The 23,022-nt window shown below is 34.8% G+C and overlaps 1 pseudogene; it reads right to left on the reverse strand.

Annotated features, from left to right (window-relative positions):
- Positions 1–6,961: 6,961 nt before the first annotated feature.
- LOC149238702 (phenylalanine ammonia-lyase pseudogene) lies at positions 6,962–17,991 on the reverse strand (annotated as a pseudogene).
- Between the last annotated feature and the right edge of the window lie 5,031 nt (positions 17,992–23,022).

The following is a 23,022-nucleotide window of genomic DNA, read 5'->3' on the forward strand; positions in this document are numbered from 1 at the left end:
CTTGAGTTATAATAGATTTCATTGTCACCTTGGATAGAATCTCAACACTAAACTTTGTTATATATGCAATTTTATATGGAAGGACCTCTATGAAACTTGTCTATGTCAATATTGTTAATGCCAAAAAAATTAGTTTATTAATCCACACTTTGAGATGTAAGCTTTTCTAAATAAAATTGCATCATTTCTTTATAGGAAATCATAAGTATCTCAAGCATTTTATGATGGACATGCATTGGCAATGATGGTTCACTTCAATTATCAACAATTATAACTTCCTTAATAAGTGATGCTTAATATTTTTATTTTTTCTTAAGATTTAAAATCTTTTATAGTGCAACTTCTCATTATCCCCTATATTCTTTAATTGTTTTGTGATAAGAACTAAGTATTTATAAAATTTCAAGTATTTGCTAAAATGTGTTAACTTCATAATCCTAAATTTTATTTAGTTAATTAGTTTTCCTAAATTAATAAAACTATTCTAGAATTTATTATTTGTAAAATAATAAAGTGAATTTTAAAAAAGTTGTATTCTCTAAATGATAAATAAACCTTGTTACAAGGTTGTCGTAATAATTATCCTTAAATTGTTAAGAAAAAACACACAACATATTAAAATAAAATTAAAAATTATATATATATAGATATCACTCTTTATTTATGTTTTTTTTATCATTAATAAAATTATATATCTAAAAACACTTACCATAAATTATCAAAATATGAATTTTTCTCTTAAAAATTTATTTGAAAAAAACGCTCAAATTTAAGAATTACAATAAATAAGATAAGTTAATTTTGTATTTGATGAGAAAAACAACTTTTCTAGCTCCCCAAAACTTATATTTGTTTATTGCATAACACTTACCAGTGTCCTATCTCTTTCCGAGAGATATAGTGAAACAAACAAAATTAAAACCCTGATGTTATTTCAAACTTAACATTAACCCAAAATCTTATTAAAAAAATTATATAATTCTTAAAACTCATCTTTTCCAACCCTGGTGTGTCCTGCTTGACCGTCTTTTCCCGTGAATCTTTAAAATGTTTTCCCAACTCTTCTTCCAAAATTTCCAATGAATTAATGTGATGTTTGTCAGCTTTTCTTGTACCACCCTAAAGGAGGATTGAGTACCCATCTTAGGAAATCATTAGATCCTCCCCGGACTCAACATCATCACAGGTATACCTTTCTTTCTGACTGCGCAGAGTTTAGTAACTCGCGCTTGGGCTTGGACAAAGGGCTGGCTGCTCCCGCTCCCAACTTCGGATTGTCAGTAAGTAATTGAGCGTACACAATTTAAATATCAAATATTTTTCAAAATGTTAAATTTTAAATGATAAAATATATCTATTTTAAGGAATTTAGACTTCTGTGATCCATGACATTGTTTAGATAATCTTCAGCAAAATCACATAACCATTCTTTTGTCCACGCGTTTCGAACCAACCAGTGTGGTTCATAGTCAGGACAAGTTGAAGAACGAATCCGGTTTAGGTGACAGAAGAATGACTATATCTATTTTATCAAAAATTATGTTGGTGAAGGCTTATTGGTATAGAATAGATGGTGAGGGAAGTAATTGAGCGTACACGATTTAAATATCAAATATTTTTCAAAATGTTAAATTTTAAATGATAAAATATATCTATTTTATCAAAAATTATGTTGGTGACGGTTTATTGGTATAGAATAGATGGTGATGGGTGTATTATTAAGTCACTCCTTGATGTGAAATTTGTTCAAAATTTTATAGGGAATAATCTAGTCATGTTAAAAGCTGGGGTAACCTAAATCTTCTGTGATTTTGACTACTTACATACCCCAAAATCAATTTCTCAAACCACAAATCAAATCTCATATAATCTCTAATAAACTCAAAACACTTAACAAACTAAAAAAACATATTAACCCCTAAAAATTACTTCTTAATTGAAATAGACCTATTACCCATGTTCCCCAAACCTGTGAAACACATTTTGCACCTTCCCATTTAATTCTGCTTTGGTCCAAAGAATAAAGAGCTTTGCATCTTTGTTGTTTTCTACCAATGTGGGTACCGTGGAAATGGGAATGAATTGCTTGATGTGAGTTCATTCCATGAGGCTACAGAATGGTCCTTCCTGCCTGAAAGATATGGAGTTGTACATGAGAATAAAGTTAGGGTCCTGCCTGAAACCTATGACTTACGGACGAATATATTAAAAAGAGATATACCATTAACATATGAAAAAGTAATAAAATCTATAAAGATATGGTTCAGAGGAGAAATGGTTAAATTACATGTAACCTTGAAGATGGGAATCCTCACTTTCGTGTGATGATTGAAAGTTGAACACCCAACTTCCAAGTGACCAGCAGGCTGCGCACACATGCTTCGCTTATATATGTTAGGAAGTTGTAACATGTGCCTCCACGAGGCTGTTTCCTTGGAAAATGAATTAAATGGGAGCCTAAGTTCGTCACAAGAATTTATTTCCCATCACAATAATTTATTTCTCCAATAAGAATTTTGAGAAGATGGAGTTTATTTAATTACTTTTTATTCATTTTATTTTCAGAAAAATTGATAAATAAAACATATAATTATTTTTGTTATTAAAAATAAAATAATTTTATGACTAAAAAACCTTCTTTGGAATAGAGGTGGATGGCATTATCATGAGTCTCAACTACTCAGATTACTTTTAAGAAACAAACTTTTAATCAAGTAGTGAAATTTATTTAAGGGAAAAAAAATAACTAACAAAAACATAAAATTATTTATTAAAAAATATCAATTATAATAGTTTGTAATATTAATTAGTTATAAATATTTTCTAATATTTTGAAATAATTAACATATTTATTAAGGAGTGTTTTTTATGGGAAGAATTTCTTAATTGTCACTCTGCACTCCTGTGCATCTTGAGATGTGATGTTAGACAATTGAAAGTTCTTTCACTGTTAGATCCACCTTCTTTAACTGTAAACTAAATCTTGATTTGTGCAACCAACCATTCACCTTGTTGATCTTTATTATAATCCACTTTAAGATTTTCTTGTTTTTCTTATTGCTTTACCATATAGTGGAGATTTTTTCTTTAGCTGAAAGTTATTTCATCAAATGTTCGAACAACATTTTGTTGAAATATGAAAACCTACCTATAATGGAGTTTGTTAGATCTTCTTTGTTGGTAAGCAGTCAGTACCACAACTTCCTTTGTGCTACATTTCTGGCATCTAATGTTATGCATGAATACGGTCTCCACAACAATGAATGTGAAGCCTCACCTTCATTCCAAGTATGTTGATCTTTTGTTAATTAGAATTTTTTTGCTTTTCCTTTGTCATCAAAATATTAAGCCACAATTTATGTAAACTCTTTGGCTTTGTTCTGAGTAACTACTATCTTCCCGCAAAAATTAAACTAAATTTTAAATTTTCTTAGGGACCACAAATTTGAAGAATTTAAACGAAGCAATTAAATTAGTTGAAGAAGAATGAAATAAGTGACCCTATAATAAGCACAAGCATAAATAAAACTAATTATGTAATGCTTAGTGGAATTTAAAGTTCATATTATATTCGTTCATCATGTGGTTGAGAAAGGCTTATGTGATAAATTTGTTTGATTGAGAATAATTTCTCTGAATTTTATTGAATTTTTATCAAGTAACTCAATGTATACACAATATGGTTGCATGATTGAGTAGGTTTTAGTGGGTGTAAAATTTACATGATGCTTATGTTTTCTCTCGAATTTTCAAGAAATTTGTGTCGAATAATCTCTATGTCAGTTATATGGTGCACAAAATATTAAATGTTGTTGCAAAGTGTAGTTGAATATGGAATATCTTAAATTCAATAGCCTATGTACTCTGCACATAATCAATTGGATCAGAAATACCCTCAGATTCAATATCTTCTATGCACTCTACATAGATGTAAAAAATACCCCATATTCAATAGCCTTTGTGCACTCAGCCACTGCCATTTCTAGCATTCAAGTACTTTGTCTAGATGGAGCGACTTTCTTTTAGAGGTGAGTGTCAACCCCCACACTAAGCCGCAAACATGACCACAATTGCATGAAAATATTTAGAAATGCTAACAGAAGTAATAAAGTTTTTGGCATAAATTTTAATTTAGTGGAGAATGTTTCGAGAACTCTAGGCTGATGTTTTTTTTACACTGGTGGGTAGTGAGGAAAACCATATGACTCATCATGGTTATTCAAAGAAGACCATGCCACCTCAAGTCAGTAAGGGGGCACACTTTCACTCCTCCCAGATGCCTTTGGGTCTTGGGTCATTAACATGTTTCTTTATGTCTGATGAAGATGAGCTCTTAGTCAAGAAGAAACATTTTTTAGGACATGTTATATTTCAATGAAACCTCCACTTAAAAATGGTCCTAATAATTAAAATATTTCATAATTATGTATCCTTGACGGTGTCATTATTATGGTTTTAGTACACTCTAATTGACACAATCGTGATAAAATGTGGGAAGTCATTTAAGAGAATGTGAGAAAGGGAATTTCATTATTATGGTTTTAGTACACTGTAATTGACACAATCCTGATAAAGTGTGGGAAATCATTTAAGAGAATATGAAAAAGGGAATTTCAACCATGATGTAATGTCTAGTTATATTAATAAAATATATAATTAAAGAAGTTTAATAAACTTTTTATATTTTAAAAGCAACAATATCAACTTGCATTGATCGAAGTAAGTGCAACAAAATCACCCATTTACTTCATTGTTAAATGACTAAGGTCAAGTAATACAAATAGTGTCTAGTTATATTAATAAAATATATAATTAAAGAAGTTTAATAAACTTTTTATATTTTAATAGCAACAATATCAACTTGCATTGATCGAAGTAGGCGCAACAAAATCACCCATTTACTTCATTGTTAACTGACTAAGGTCAAGTAATACAGATAGATATTTTCAGATGTAATAGGAATATCCACCGTGTTTGTCATTTCTAAGATTATTTTTTGGATCCATTGCCGCAGTATCCTTATCACAGAGAGTCACACAGAGGAGAATAGAAGCCAAGCTGAGATCCGGTGTTGTTATATGTATTTGATTTTATGTATTTTAAAAAAAATTTCTTTTTTACTTAGAACAATAAATGGTATATTTATGTGGTGAGTAGGCATTAAATTTAAAGGGAAAGAATTATATATAAGAAATGAATAGTGAATTTCATTTTATCTTTTTAATATTGACAAATTAAAATAAATAAATTACTTTTCTCATATGAATATGAAAAGTAATTTAAAATTTCATATATATTTTATATATTATGTGTTAATTTGGGAAAAGTTGTGTAGAATTCAAAGGAAACACTAGAACTCCATGTACACTTGAATAAGTACACACAGATGACCCGAGTTCATTGGTATATTGAGTATATGTAGGAATAGTAAGGAGAGAATTTAATAGGGTCATTCACTTAGAGTCCACATAGGAACCATATGGAGGGAATTTGATTGGACTATTTACTTATAGCCCTCAATTACAATGAAGTTTATTTTCTTTCTTATAGGGTAATAGGTCCAATCATTCAAACAATTGCAATAATTTTTTAAAAGCAATCAAAATATAGTATTCTCTAAAATCCCAACAACACAATTTTCCCTAAAAGAAATATAACTTCTTAGAATCTTTTGTAGGCATAATTACTGGTGCACATGTGCATTATGATATTGAACAACATATGCAAAAGAATAATAATAAGGAATCAAACCTACATTGAATAGATTTTGATAGTCTTCATATTGAGTAGGCATAAAGAAGACATGCAAGTACTATTCATAAATCCAAGCAAGCAAGGCAATGCAACCAAGTGAAGAAGCAAGAGATATGAGCAAGCATAAAGAAGACATGCAAGTACTATTCATTAATCCAAGCAAGAAAGCAACCAAGTGAAGCAAGCAATAAATAGGAGCAAGCATAAATAAGACATGCAAGTACTATTCATAAATCCAAATCCAAGAAAGCAAGGCAATGCAACCAAGTGAAGCAAGCAATAAACATGAGCAAGCATAAAGAAGACATGTAAGTACTATTCATAAATCCAAGCAAGCAGGGAAATGCAGCCAAGTGAAGCAAACCGAGTAGGTTGAAAGAAGATCCACAAGTGGAGGAAGAATGGTAGGTACCATTTGCAAATCCAAGTAGCAAGAGGATGGGAAATTATTCAAATTGGAAATATTTATTCTTTATAAGCATCAAAGAATTCACCACAACCAATTCTTTTGATCTTCAATGGCCATGACTAAGGTGTAATTTTATTAAATAGGTAAATAAGTGATATATGCATGTATGAGCTCTATGACAATAGGATTCTATTGTATCAAAATGATCACATTTATTTTTTTGAACTATAAAGATATGGGGAAATTTTTTGACATTCTTTTTATTCTTTATTATCATGATATAATAGAAAAATATGCATAAAATAAAATTATAAAAATAATCACAAGTAGGACATATTATGAAAAGTTTCCTCATTGTTTCATTCAAAAAATAAAAAATTTTGAAATAATCTTCAGTTCAAATTTGACAAGTAATTTTTTATTCTAATTTCCAATTGTATGGGAAATAATTTTATACTCTTATATAACCGACTCGAGAGCTCTTGAAGATAAATACCCACTTCAAATTTGAAGCCTAATAAGAGTTATTCTCAAATTTAATTAAAATATTTATGTGATAAAAAATATATTAAAAATTTGTTCAAATATTTTTACGCCATAAGTTGTTCCATTCGGGATGAACTCCCCTCTTGTCTTTGTTTTCTTCGTTATGTACCGTCAAATGGAAGTGTTAGAGGATTGAAATGTTTCCCTCTATTTATCCCATTGCCTAAACATTCAACTTGAACTCCCCTCTCATTTATTTGTTTCGACACGCTAGGTTTAAAGGCTAATATTTACATCAATTTTTTCCTTTTATTAACATAGATGTATCTCCATCCTGGTTATGCTCACATCTTGGCTATATTTTTCAGCGCTCTCAGCATGGTTGGTGATTGGATTTGCTAGGTAAAGAAGCTAAGAAGTGTAAGAAGCCATGGTGAAATTTCCAGACCAAGCTTATCCATGGAGACACCAATAGGGGTGCCTTGGAAATTCCCTCCATGCAGAGTCTAACACCCCCTCCTCCCAGGTCTACCCAAACAACCGACCAGCCGGGTAAACAAGCGACAAGAGAGTTCACTCTAAGGGATTCAACCTCCTTGGTGACCTTAAGGAAATGGAATCGATGGAACATATCAAACAAACCCATCCACATTAGCAACAACACCCTTAGGAGACATGTCAGCCACTCAGACATCCTGTCCCTGATTCCCACTGATATTTTAAGCCTTTTAAACCTTGTTCACTCTTGCAGGCCTATGTGTCAGCATCGCTAGACTCTTTTCAGTAGACCTGTGCCAACATCCCCAAGATTTGAGCCACTTTTCTATCCTAGAATCATGGCCTCTTCCGAGGACTTGTTACAACCTCTAGAAACCATCAAATACATGACGACAATATAAAAAATCAAAATTCAACCTCAGGACTAGGCCTGAGCATCCCAAATTGAGACTGACATCTGCCAAACACTTGGCATCAATGGAACCTTCTCTATTGAACTTTTATAACAACAATTAGTTCTTGCATCCATCCATTTAAAAATTACAAGTAAATACACGAAATAGCCATGACATGAACCAATCATATAACCATGCTTATAACCAGGATAAAACCATATAAATATCAGAGATATGACAAACATTAAATCCAAATATAAACAAGTGCAAAGGTAAGAGAACTTAGCTTTTATTAAGCATAGGGAAATTTGACCAAGTTTGGCACTTCCATGTACCACCCAACCATAGAAATGGTTGAACCAAATCTCTCTTCCAGTCAATCACCCCCGTGTCATATTCGAAGCATGAATGTGGGTTCTCATAGAACAATCAATCCAAGAAAAACCAAGGGAATCCAAAGGTTAAACCACCTCCACCCTCATCAAACCGTGATCACACCAAAACTGGTGCTCTGATCACAACTGAACCAAACTTGGAATTCCATCCAGAATCCATCACTATCCTTGCGGAATTTTCTGTCTCCTTGTCTCTCGGGCTTACCGCAATCCAATCCTAGGTCGCTAGGACCTAAACTAATACCAGCCTCTCAAGCTTTACCGCAATCCAGACCTAGATCACTAGGCCCTAAACCGATACTCCTCCCTCAGGCTTTACCATGTACCTCGCCAAAACCATTCAAGGGATTCCCAGGCCTTTGGGAATGAAACTTGAGACCACCTTCGCCCCGGATTTTGAAATCCATCTGCAAAACCAAAGCTCAACAACTGAGATAAACATCCCAACATACCATGGCACTCAGAAAAAGGCAAGGCTAGGTTGGAAACCACTGTCATAACCCAACAAAACCATGCCACCGACAAGAGAACCATATACCAACATGCAAATCCATGCATGTCCAAACCAATTAGGAAATCACACATGAAAAAGGTTACCTACAAGTTTTCCCTCTTAAGTTGTTTGATCCTACTTTCCTTCCTTAATCATTTCTTTCCTTTCCTTTTGTTTCCTTTCCTTTCTTTTCCTTCCTTGATCTAAAGCTAGAGTGCTCCAAGAAAACTCTAAGTGACCAAGAGTGAGTGAGAGAGAGAATAATGATAAAGCTCCAAACTTGAACTAACAAAAGGTTACCAACTGATCCTCAGAAGCCTTTTTAGGAATGAGGCCTCTAATTTCTTCGTTTTCCATGATTTTCCTTCAATTTCTTCCTCACATGAAACTTGTGATCTTTCATCTTACATTTCTCCTAATTTCCTTTATTTTCATAAATAAATGTGCCAAAAATGCATTTTTGCCTTTTAATGCCTTTGCCTTAGCCTTTGCTAATTTTCCTTAGCCAAAACCCACATCCAGTGATGCCTACTAGGATATCTTTGCCCAACATTCAGCTTGGAATATGTGTCGCTTAACCATGGTCTTATTTTTCCTTTATTAACTTTTATTACATGAAATTTTCACGAGGGCTGTTACAGAACCCTCCCCCTTGGGGAAAACTGTCCTCATTGTTAAACCACACCATGACCTCAGCAAAACCACTGAAAAGCAAACATATTGCCCATGGAACTTTATAACTTATCTCGTTGCAGTATTTATAATGAAAGACCTGCTCAAGAGCAAAACATCATGACAACATGACAAGATAACAACAATAATAACATGACACCCATATTGCTTATTGGAGCATTATAACTTAGCTAATGGTGGTATTTACATCCATATAAATATAGATACATGTACCGAAACATCAGCAAAACATATGCCAAACATATACCAACATCAAACCAAAACTTATTTGCCTCAACTGTCAAATAATGAAGGATACAGGGCCCACATCTGATCTGCCATCTCCCATGTAACTTCTTTAGGCCCATAGTGCATCCACTACACTTTAACTTGCTCTATGGCTCTATTCCTGAGCATGAGATGCTTCTGTTGCAATATGCACTAAGGCTCTAGCTAGAACTCTCCTTCTTGCTTCACCTGCAATACAGAACAATCAATAACATGATCAACATCCTATATATACTTCTTAAGAAATGAAATATGGAAAACATCATTGACTTTCACTGTTGGAGGCAGTGCAAGTTGATATGCCACTCGTACAATCCTCTCAATGATATCAAAAGGCCCGCAATACAGAGGTGCCAACTTGGCACATGATCCAATCCTCAAAGATATTTTATTATGTTTGATGTGAAAATACACATGCTCCCCAACCCGAAACTCCTTGAATACCCTGTGTTGATCTACATAACTCTTCTATCTATCTTGTGTGACATTTAGATTCTTCTTTATAACATGCATTTCCTGCTCCATATCTACCAACATATCCGGTCAAATAAGTAGCATGTTCACTGGATCACTCTAGTTGATGGGAGTGTTACAATGCTTCGAAAGGACTCATCCTCAATGACTCCTTATAACCATTGTTGTATGTGAACTCAACCAATGGAAGATACTCCTCCCATTTCCTTTGTTTGTGCACCACGTACATCCTCAATATATCCTCTAAGATCTTGTTGAACCTCTATGTCTGTCCATCTATCTACTGATGATAAGTTGTACTAAAGACTAACCTTTTACCCAAGCTTGCAAATAGCTACTTCCAAAACTTGGAAGTGAATGTTGCATCCTTGTCTAACACAATATTCTTTGTAACACCATGTTGTCTCACTATCTCTATGATGAACACCTATGCTACCTCATTGGCTGAATATGTATTTTTTACTGTAATGAAGTTAGCTACCTTGGTCAACCTCTCAACCACGACCATAATAGAGTCATGTTGCCTTGATGTATTTAGAATACCTATGATGAAATACATGGAAATGACCTCCCATTTCCATTCCAGAATCACTATTGGTTGTAGCAACCCACCTCGATGCTTACATTCTTCCTTTACCTGCTGAGAATCTAAACATCTAGCTAAGAACTCTGCCACTTCCTTCTTCATATTTGGCCAATAGTAGAACTCATTTACCGTCGTCAATGTCTTTTGATATCCTGGGTGACCCGAGTATGGTTTGGCATGAAACTCCCTCAGGATAAGCTTCTTGAGCTCACTATTATTCGGCACATAGATCCTGTCTCTAAAGCTCACCAAACCATCTACCATGAGATGCTATTTTGTATCCCAATCACTTGCACCTGTACCTATACCTGCATATGTACCTGCACTTGTACCTATACCTATACTTGTACCTATACTCTGTTGTAACCTGTGCATAATCTCCATGTATTTGTCATCCCGTTGTCCTGCTTGCAAGATCCTATCTTGTAACTTTGTCCCATAAGAGCTCATAGCTGCTATATGATTTACATGTACCTTCCTGCTAAGAGCATCTGCAACCCGATTCTCCTTCCCTTTGATGTATCTGATCTCAAAGTCGAAATCACTAAGGGTAGCCAACCATCTAGCTTGCCTAGAATTTTAGATTCATTTGGTAAAATAAATACCTGAACCTGCTATGATCACTCATCAATGTAAATCTCCTGCCTAGAAGGTAGTGTCTCCGCATCTTCAATGCATGCATAATTGCTGCCAGCTCAAGATCATGCATTAGATAGTTCTACTCATGCTAATTCAGTTTTCGTGACTCATAGCACACTACCTATCCTTCTTACGTGAGAACCCCTCCAAGTCCTCACTTGGAAGCATATGTACACACTACAAACTCCTTTTCGAGATCCACAATATTTAGCACTGGTGCATGTGTCAACAACTTCTTAAGCTACTCAAAACTAGCCTCACACTCCTTTGTCCATTTGAACTTCTTACCTTTCCACTACAATGATGTGATAGGATATGCAATGCGTGAGAATTTCTTGATGGACCTCCTGTAGTAACCTGCCAATCCCATAAATGATTTCACTTCATCCACATTCTTAGGAGTTATCGACTCCATGACAGCACTTACCTTTTTTGGATCTAATGTTACCTCGGTTTGAAAGAAGTTACACTTGCTAAGTTTAGCATACAACTGGTGCTCTATTGGCAATCTCAACACTCCTGTTAAATGCTTGGAATGTTCTTCCTCATTCTTAAAATATACTAGTATGTCATCAATGAATACAATAACAAACTTGTCCAGATAAGGACACAATACACTATTCATTAAACACATAAATGTAGCTAGAGAATTAGTTAAACCAAATGGAACAACAACAAACTCATAATGCCCATACCTAGTCCTAAATGTAGTCTTCAAGATATCCTCTTCCTTGATGCATACCTAATGGTATCCTGATGTCAAGTCGATCTTAGAAAAGACTGCTCCTCCCTTCAACTGATCAAAAAAATCATCAATCCATGGTAATGGGTACCTGTTCTTGATCATTACTTTGTTTAGCTACGTGTAGTCAATGCACAATCTAAGAGTACCATATTTCTTCTTTATGAACAAAACTAGTGCACCCCAAGGCGATACACTTGGCTTAATGTATCCCTTGTCCATCATCTTCTTTAACTACAACTTCAACTCTACCAACTCATGTGTGCTCATCCGATAAGGTGCCTTTGATGTTGGAGCTACCCCTAGCACCAACTCAATAGAAATGTCTACTTCCCTATGAGGTGGAAACTTTGTAATGTCCTCAAGAAATCATCATGAAACTACTGCAAAACTGGGTACCTGCTTAACACATTTGCATCCGCAACTTCCTTACCTTTATCACTATAAATATGCGCTGCAAACATCACACAACCTTTTCTACAACTATGCTTAGCCTGCATAATAGTAACCATCCTCACTGATGTAGGATTGTTCTTCCCTTGCAAAGCACTCTTTTCCCCACTATCATCCACACACTCAATGGCCTTTTCGAAGCAATCCACTTTGGTTCTGTGAAGGTATAGCCAATCCATACCCAAAAGCATATTATATGATCCCAATGGAAATACATTCAAATGTGCTACTGTAGGCATACCATTTAACTCAAATGCACAGGCTCTCAACCAATGGTGAACTCTCTTCTTCGTAGCTATAGCCAACTGTACTAACCACACTTATCCACCAAGTTAGGATTAATACAACTATAGTTAGATCCAGGATCAATCAAAATAGAAACAAATTGATCACAAAGATTACCATCCATCTCAATGATTGATGCCTAATGGTCTGCTTCCCTATTGTCCATAGTTGCATAGATCCGAGGAATGTTGTGATCAACATCAACAACTGTATGCGCCTCCTGAGCAATGTAGATTTGGGTATACCACCACTCTAATACTACGGAAAATCCCTCTTACGATAATCCTTACCACATATCCAACACTACAATGGTTCCCTACCACCACCTTTAGCCTGCTACTCTCCAAATCCCTTCTTAGTTGTATTGAATCTCTTGTAAGGAACTACATTTTCTTCTCACTTGCATCTTGAGGTCTTCCTCTCTTTGGAGTCCATTTTCCTTTATCTTTTTCATTTCTTTTCAAGTAATGCTTAGGCTCAACTTTGCGCTTCAACTATTCATAAAAATGCTTCAACTTTCGGATGGCCTCCTCCAACGATCTAGGCTCATCGAACTTAATTCGGTCTTTGTATGCTACTGTAAATCCACTAATGAATCTCTGAACCTTGGCCTTATCCTCCCTAAGGTAAGGCACATATCTCAATAGGTCCAAAAACTTGCTATTATACTCATCATTTGTCATAGAACCCATCCGCAACTCATAACGCTCCTTATCCCTGCCATCATAGTACCTCTTCGATAAGTACTACTTCTTGAAGAGCCTTTCAAATGCATGCCAAGTCAAATCCTCCTCATGTATACCTTTCACATTCTTCACATCTTCCCACCAAATATCCACATTACCTTTAAGACTGAAAATGGTTATGCTTTCATATTTTCTGAATAATCGTGCAATCAGAAGAATTTCTTCATACCAAGCAACCATACCTTCACATCCTGTGATTTATTCATTTCTCCATTAGGTGGAATTTTTTTCTTAAACTCATCCGGAAAGTATCCCCTATCACTCCTCTTGTAAGAATGGTAACGATGAGGATCTTTATGCCTGTCAGAGCCAAAATTGGAATAGTACCCGTGTCTATCACCTCTCCTATTCGGAGTGTCCAACAACCTGCCATCTTTGATCTTGTCATATCTATCCAATCTGTGTCTAGTAGGATACCTACAACCATATGCCCCATTATTTTTGTCCTCTTCTCCATGGCTGATCCAAAGTGGCCCCTGTCGCTACAATTCTAACAATCTATGAAGAAGTATAACATTCATCTCTTCTTGTTTCTCTTGTGCCTGCATGATTTTGTCATTGTCTTCTTTGCAACTCCTTATTTCTTCCTTCGGGCTTCTCAATGTGTCTGCCAAGTCAGAAGAGTGCCCCAAACTACACTGCCCATCTGATTCATAGAGATATTCTATGTAGTCTACCACCTTGCTAGCCATTCGATCTCTTTCCTAAAAGGCATACTATGTTAGCTAAACCAAATCACCATAGACCAACACACCTTAGCATAATTTGGGGAGGATACCTTATCTGCAAGATCGTCAAATCAGCGTGATACATGTATAACATAAACATAATAGCATATAGACATATATCGAATAAATGTATCAATGCATAAAAGTCATTCTAGTTAGGGTCCAACCATCAATGCAAGGCCATATCAACAATGCATGCTATGACCTCATGCATTACAAAAATCAGTACTCCATTGTACACATTGCCACTTGCAACCATCAACATGCATAAGCAATTCCTAATCAACTACACATACGTATCAATGCATGTAGTCGAGCATAAGCGATCAATTATTATAACCAACCTACAAGACTGATACATCTAATCAAACAACCAAGAATGCAACCTAACATACAAGGATGTAATCAAGCTACATATAATCATATAATTAGTCATATACCCTTGAATATGCATCCCACAAAATCAACCTCAAGTTCCTCATGACAAACTTACTACAATCGTGATCAACATGATGCAATGCAACAAGCATATGGAATGCAAGTGTAAGAGACACACATGCAATTGACATGCATGCATGACCAATACATTCACCCAAGGAGAGTGCAACCACTCTCTGATACCAATCTGTAAAACCCCCTCCTCCCAGGTCTACCAAAGCAACTGAATAGCTAGAGTAAACATGCGACGAGAGAGATCAATATAATGGATTCAACTTACTTGGTGACCTTAAGGAAATGGAATCGACGAAACATATCAAACAAACCCATCCACATCAACAACAACACTAGCAGGGGACATGTCAGCCCCTCATACACATTGTCCCTAATTCCCACTGATATTTTAAGCCTTTTAGCCCATGGTCTCTCTCATGCTATAGGAATGATAATGCCTAGAATCCAATGTCGCTCTCACAAGCCTATGTAATAGCACCCCTAGTATATTTTCAGCAAACCTATGTCAGTGTTCTTGAGATTTGAGACACTTTTCTAGCCTAGAATCCTGACCTCTATCTAGAACTTGTTACAACCCCAGAATCCATCAAATACATCATGAAAATATAAACAAATCAAAATTCAACCTCAAGACTAGGCTAGAGCATCCCCAACCAAGATTGACATTCTGTCAAACACTTGGCATCACTGCAACCTACAAGCCTAGGATACAATACATAGCATGAATGACTAAAATAACTTATGAAACATAGCTAGAAGGATCACCATCTTCTCCATTGAGTTTCTATACCATCAATTAGGTCTTGGATCCATCCATTTAACAATTACAAGTAAATACATGAAATAACTATGACATGAACCAATCATATAACCATGCTTATAACCAACATAAATCCATATAAATATTAGAGATATGAAAACCATTAAATCCACATATAAACAAACTCAAAAGTAAGAGAACTTAGCTTTTATTAAGCATAGGCAAATTTGACTAGGTTCGGGACTTCCACGTACCACCCGACCATAGACATGGCTGAACCAAACCTTTCTTTCAGCCAATCACCCCCATGCCATATTCCAAGGATGAATGTGGGATCTCATAGAAAAACCAATCCAAGAAAAACCAATGGAATCCATAGGTTAAACCACCTACACCCTCATCAACTGTGATCAAAACAAAATCGGTGCTCCGATCACAACAATACCAGACTTGGAATGCCATCCAAAATCCATCACTATCCCTAAGGAATTTTATGTCTCCTTATCTCCTAGCCTTTACTGTAATCCAATCCTGGATCACTAGGCCCTAAACCGAGACCATACTCTCAGGATTTACTGCAATCAAAACTCGAATCAATAGACCCTAAAGTGAGACTCCTCCCTCAAGATTTACTGCCTATCCTGCGAAAACGGGGCAAGGGATTCCTAGGCATTTGGGAATGAAACTTGAGACCACCTCCGCCCCAGATTCTAAAATCTATCCGGCAAACCAAAGCTCAAAAATTAAGATAAACATCCCAACATACTATGGCACTCAGAAAAAGGCAAGGCTAGGCTAAAAACCACTATCACAACCTAGAAAAACCATGCTATCGACAACAAGAGAACCATATACCAACATGAAAATCCATGCATGTCCAAACCAGCTAGAAAATCACACATGCAAAAGGTTACCTGCAAGTATTCCAATTGAAGTTTCTTTATCCTGCTCTTCTTCCTTGATCCTTGCTTTCCTTTCCTTTCCTTTCCTTCCTTTTCCTTCCTTGATCCAAAGCTAGAGTGCTCCAAGAAAACTCTAAGTGACCAAGAGTGACAGAGAGAGAGAATAATGAGAGAGCTCCAAACTTGAACTGAAAAAGGGTTACCAACTGATCCTCAGAAGAATTTTTATGAATGGGGCCTTTAATTTCTTCATTTTCCATTATTTTCCTTCAATTTCCTCCTCACATGCAACTTGTGACCTTTCACCTTACTCGTTCTCTTAATTTCCTTTATTTTCATAAATAAATGTGCCAAAAATGCCTTTTTTCCTTTTAATGCCTCTGCCTTATCTTGTGCCAATTTTCCTTAGCCAAAATCCACATCCAGTGATGCCCACTACGATATCTTTTCCCAACATTCAGCTTGGAATAAGTGTCCCTTAATCGTGGTCTTATTTTACCTTTATTTAATTTTACTACATGAACTTTTAACTAGGTCTATTACACAAAGGTTTGTCTCTAGAAACATCAATTACTGGATTTTTATTCACATAACTGATTTCCCACTCAATCATGTGATTTACATATATGATGCTCTCCACCTGAGGGCCAAACCATTGAGGCAAAGTGCGAAGCGTATAGAGATCCTACTTGGGATTCTGGATAGGATTCATCTCATGGAGCTTAGAAGCATGTTTCATATAAGGAATTTCACCTAACACATACTCCATGATCACTACAGATTCCATTTGGTTAGGATGGTGCTTCAACTTGTGAGTTATTAGATCTGTAAACTCAGGCTTCCTATTCATAACTTCACAGAACAGGGCCAAGATTACTTCAGAGAGAATAGCAAGGAAATTAGCTTTGAAACACATAATGGAAGTCAATGTTACTACCACTGAAGTGTCACCATTGACAATGGCTAGACCACCTTTAGGATGCAATTCAAAGGGCTTGTCTAGGCCCACTTTCTTGAGTGCTTCGACTCCGCTCACTTATGTTCCATCTATGGATTGAACTCTAGAATTAGGTCTTCCAATCAAGAGCCCAACAATATATGACAGGGGAACCAGATCACCATAAGAAGTTATGGTTCCTCTTAATGGCAGCTTCAAGCCCACTTTCCTGAGCACTTTGGCTCCACTCATTTCCATTCCATCTCTAACGTTGAGCTCTGGAATTAGGCCTCCCAGTCAAGAGCCCAACAATATAAGATAGGAGAACTAGATCACCATCAATAGTTATGGTTCATCTTAATGATAGCTTTAGCGTAATCTCTGCATTCAAAATATTCTCCACAGTTTCAAAAATCTCACACCTTATGCTCGAGTAGCCCTGCAGCAGAGTATTCATCCAAACCAACATGGCAACCCGAGTAGTGTCCTTAGATAGAACATTTTCTAGGAGTTTCCTAAGAACTCTAACATTCAATAAATAGAGAAGTGGCTCTGAAAGTGGTAGTTACCCTATAGGTATCCATCCCCGTGGTCATGAGGGCCAGAACCTATTTTGAACTCTCATCGACCCTAGATTTGGTGGCCACGACATCAAATTTTACTTTCACTTGCGATCTTTGAGCAACGATAACAAAGTCTAAGATTGTTAGAGATTTCCCTTGAATGGAAATTTACTTTTCTCCCAAATATGAATACAACGTCACTATGACTTCTTCAAAATGGCTTCCTTCCATGGCCTTGGCTACTCAAACCCAGTTTAGTGGATCATTGCTAGGCGAGCTAAATCTTGTGCACAACCAAGTGCTTTTAACTTGAACTTCATTGGCTTGCATCATTTATACTACTACAACCATATTTCCTCCCTTCTCAAAAGACCCAAATAATACCTAAACAGAGGCATTTTGGTCTTCGCGTAAAATATTTGATAGTCAATATCAATGTCTTGATCTTAACTCACTCTGTTGTTTTTTGTCTAATTGTTTAAATTTATCATATAGTTTATCTTAAATGGTTTCTCTAAAGAAGCCCTTACACTCTATCATCATATGTCTTTTGTTGCATAAATTTTTAAACCTATAGATTAAAATGGCTATGATGAGTTTCAAGCAATGTAGTGGAAGTCAGTCTCAAATGTTATCTTCATCATTTATTCGCATCAAAGTATGGAGTTGGCACTCACATTCTCATCTAATGCTTTTAAATTTGATTTGGAATCACAAGTAGGTAGCTGGTTTAGCATTGTATATAAGGAGAGGCCATTGTTGAAAGGCATTTTTTCTGACGAATACTGATAAACTATTTTAATGGTATACACCTCCTTAGTAAAGGCCTCTGTATGAGCAAAGTTTGTTAGTCATATGAATTCTTGAAATATTGAGTGTAGGATTTCAAAGTTATCTTTCATCAAAAGATTATTTTTCAATCTAACTAACATGATTGCATCACCTAATAATAGCTTTCAGGGTAGGAATTTGTATAATTCCTAGTACAGGGTGATCAACATCCCCAAAAGTTCCAAATTGATGTAGAGATTTGAAGTTCCATTGTAGCTGTTATCCTTGAATTTGCACTCAACTAGCATGAATTGCCTCTCCATGATAGGAATTAGTGCCTTCATTGTTGCATGCAAACAAGAGAATACATCACAATCTGCAACCCTTTCTTTTGCATACTTACAAACAACTGGTAACATGAAGGCAATGAAAGACAAGACACTAAACCAATTTTTCTTCACAAGGTAACATCACAACCATGCCTTTTTTTTGGCACCTTGAATCTTGTACATCTTATTGTCACAATGAAGCCATGATTTGGATGCAGGGAATGAAGACAGTGGGTGCAAATTTTGTTATATGAAATCTTATGAGAAATAGGGGTTTATGTAGTATTTAAGGTTCAAACATAAAATAACTCTATCCTATTTAGGTACCCATGTGTTTAGAATGACTTGGGAGGTCATAACTGACTATTGCTTATGCATTTTTTATCGTCACCATTTGTTTATTTACTTTACTATTACACTTTGACTAATAATATATGAACACTATTTTGGTAACTTATGAAACACAAATGTGTTTTAAGGAATTTCCTGATAGGATGTCTTTTATAATCCTTAGAAAAGCCACAAGAGTTTTTGTGATTCTAGGTTAGTCTAGTAGAGAACTCAAAAAAATATTTCTTAAATTGTCTAAATATTATGTTTTAGTCAACATTTCTTAACAAGAAAGATCTTCGCCTGCACATATATGATATAACTAGCTTGATCACTTTCTAGATGGAATTTAATGTATTTTCTAATAAAATTTAGTTTTCATTATCTTGCAGATATCTATGGGTTGAAGACAATGTCGATTAATCTTTCAAATAAAATTGTAGATATATTTGTAAATGACTTACCTTCAGAGAACTTCCACCTGCCTCAATCTACCTGATTGGGAAAGGAGAGGAAGTAGAATGGACTTGATAACTATTTTATAAATGAAGTAGGCAAGGTGCTTGAGCTCACATTAAAGACAATCTATATTGAAGACAAGAAACTAAAGTTGGAAAATTTATTTTATGGTCCTTGGTTTTCTGCTCAATGGGAGGACAATTGTGAAATGGTTGGTGATGCTCTTTAATCATATATATAATTAATGTTTAGGTTGAATTGTGATCTTGTATCTCCTAGCTCTTCTTATTGTACTCATTCTATGTAGATATATATGTAGATAAATCTTTTGTAATGGCAAGAGACGTACACTTTCTAGTGAGGGTTGGCTAATTATTTTTCCAACTATGTTATTTCTTTACAACTGCTCTAGATATATCTCTTCATCCTAATTTTCCTGAGACTTGGAGTTCATCCCATTAACTGAATTTCTTAAGCAGGTGAAATGGAATTTGAACCAAGGTGGGGCTATGTAACACCCCTACCTTACCGTTGTGGGTGCAATTTTTGTCATATGAAATCTTATGAGGAATTGGGGTTTATGTAGTAGTTGGAACTATGATGGGAGCCGGTATATGATTTTTTTTCATTCATTTTTCTTTGTTCAGTCAAACTGATGATAATTTTTCATGGTTTTTATCCATAGGATTTGCAAATTCAATTATTTTTAGTGCTTCTCAAGGGACCTTCATGAATGCTAGTGGGGGAGATTTTGGAGTTTTGCCTCTCCCTAAAAATGAGGAGAATTTGTCTTCTCCAAAGAAATTGGAGTATCAAAAAAAGAGAAGGGACAGGAGTAGGGTGAGTGGATCACGTCAGAAGAAAACAAAGGAAGATTCTACTACTCATGTGGTATTTATCAATGTAGATGTTGGAAATGGAAAATTGTCTGCAAACAAATCTCATAAGCATGCTTCCTGTGTAGGTGAGAAGGTTTTCTTGTTACCTCCATTGTATTACACTTCTAGGATGAGATTGCAACTTTTAACATTTGTAGGAAATTTCACCTTTCTTCATTTTTGTAAAGTGCATGGTATCATATATAGCCATATGTCCTTCCTTGACACATATATTTTTAGTAGCTTGTTATTTTAGTTAAAAATGCAATGGAATTGAAGATATATGGAAAAAAGAAAAGTTTTCAAGGAATCAAGAAGTCAGAAGACGATATTGAATAGAGAGGAGGATCCTTAAAATGAAAATTGCTTGAAGGATTTTGCACTTTATGGGAGCTCAAATTTTGGAGGCACTGGTATTCTAGGTTAGTCCAGTAGAGAGCTCAAAAAAATATTTCTTAAATTGTCTAAATATTATGTTTTAGTCAACATTTCTTAAAAAGAAATATCTTCGCCTACACATATATGATATAACTAGCTTGAATGTATTTTCTAATAAATTTCAGTTTGTTGAAGACAATTTCGATTGATCTTTCAAATAAAATTGTAGATATATCTATAAATGACTTACTTTCAGAAAAATTCCACCCACCTCAATCTGTTTGATTGGGCAAGGAGAGGAAGCAGAGTGGACTTGATAACTGTTTTATAAACGAAGTAGGAAAGGTACTCAAGCTCATGCCAAAGCCAAGCTATATGGAAGACAAGAAACTAAATATGGAAAATTCATCTTATGGTCTTTGGTTTTTTGCTCAATGGGAGGACACTTGTGAAATGGTTGGTGATGCTTTTTAATCATATCTATAATTAATGTTTAGTTTGAATTGTGATCTTGTATCCCCTAGATCTTCTTATTGTATTCATCCTATGTAGATATATTTCAAAGTTTTTCTCACACAAATGTTATTAAATAAACAAAATTGCATAAAAATTTTACTTTTATCTTCTATGGTACTCTTTCCCACACTACTGCCTTACGACATTTCATTTGCAACATGTGGTGCAATTGCTAGTTGTAACATTCTCAAAACCTTTCCCAACTCCACATTTAAATTAAAAAATATATTTTTACCTTATATATAAATCGGCCAAATGTTTTTCTCACCTTAAATTAATCCATGAAAACTGGAATAATAACTCTTAACTATAAATATCTTATTATATTATGTAATAACTCTTATAACTATAAAATGAAAAATCATCTCTTCTGACTGCTGCATCTACATGAGTAAAATATCCATAATAATTTTAAATTTATATAATGATAAATTTGTTCCAACTTCTACATCTACATGTATAAAAAAATCCATATTTACAGTTACCAAGTGTTTCTTTAACCCTAAATTAATTCATGGAAACCACAAGGAGCCACTATACTATCTTCTTGACAACAAGAAATGTGGCCAAATAATGGTAGGAATTAATTATTATTTTTATGTAAGTAAGATGACAATATGTTAGATATATTTTATAATAATACTTCAATGCCTATTAGTCATACCCAAAAGTCTTGACGATAAGTTGTCTTTTCTAATTCTTACACCATGTAAGTTTCTAGTAGCTTTGCTTTGCATTTTGCTTAATATTTCTGGTCATGGTACCATTTGATTTTCACACCTGTAGCATATGGTGGTGCTTATTACACTTAATTATAATGATATGTAAAGCCCATGAGGTGTAGCTCAATTGATGACTGCCTTGTTATGAAGTAATATGCAAAGCATGAGTTTCAATGTTTAAATCCCAATGGGTTAGACCAACAAAAAATAACATAATAACATGTAGATGTTTTCCCTGTTCAAAATATTCATGTTGAACAAATGTACATATTTGATCTAAGTGGAACTTATTAATGAGATCTTAACATTCTTTACTTATATTAAAATAAGAAGTTGTCTATTGAGAATTATATTTAATCATGGTAGTATGTAGGTATATTCTCCTTTCAAGATTTTTTATATTGAACAAATACACATAGTGCATCTTGGTTATACTGCCAAATAACAACACAAAAATTAGTATCTTCTTATTTGTCATTATGTTGAATGAAAATTTCAATATATGATATGTTAGTGAGTATTCATTTATAAATTAACAACATTAACAAAAATATATTAATTAAAAATAGAAATGTTTTGATTTGTAACTCCAAATAAAATGTAGAATAGAAATATATGAATATCTTATGACTTAGCAATAGCCAAGATGTCCCTACCCAATCATAGCGGAGTTTATCCTAGGTAGCACCTACTTTTGAGCCTTATCACAATAGACCAATATGTCCCTCTATGGGAATTGAAACTGGGTGGAGAGGATAACAATTTTTTTTTCACAACCACTTGGGATAAACACATGGAATGCATATAAAAATATAGTTAATTGGCAGAAGAAGGGTAGGTGATAAGGAGGTCTTGATGAAGCCTTCTAGCTACAAACCAGTTCATCTAATGCGTTATGTCTTGGTTGAAGGTGAAACATGTAAAAAACATTCTCCTTTGAACATCTTCGACAAAAACTTACACAAAGTTGAACTCTTATTT

The sequence above is a fragment of the Pinus tabuliformis genome, chromosome 8 (genome assembly GCF_031772625.1).
Source record: "Pinus tabuliformis cultivar Carrire ecotype Pingquan chromosome 8, CPIR1, whole genome shotgun sequence".
Classification (NCBI taxonomy): Eukaryota; Viridiplantae; Streptophyta; class Pinopsida; order Pinales; family Pinaceae; genus Pinus; species Pinus tabuliformis.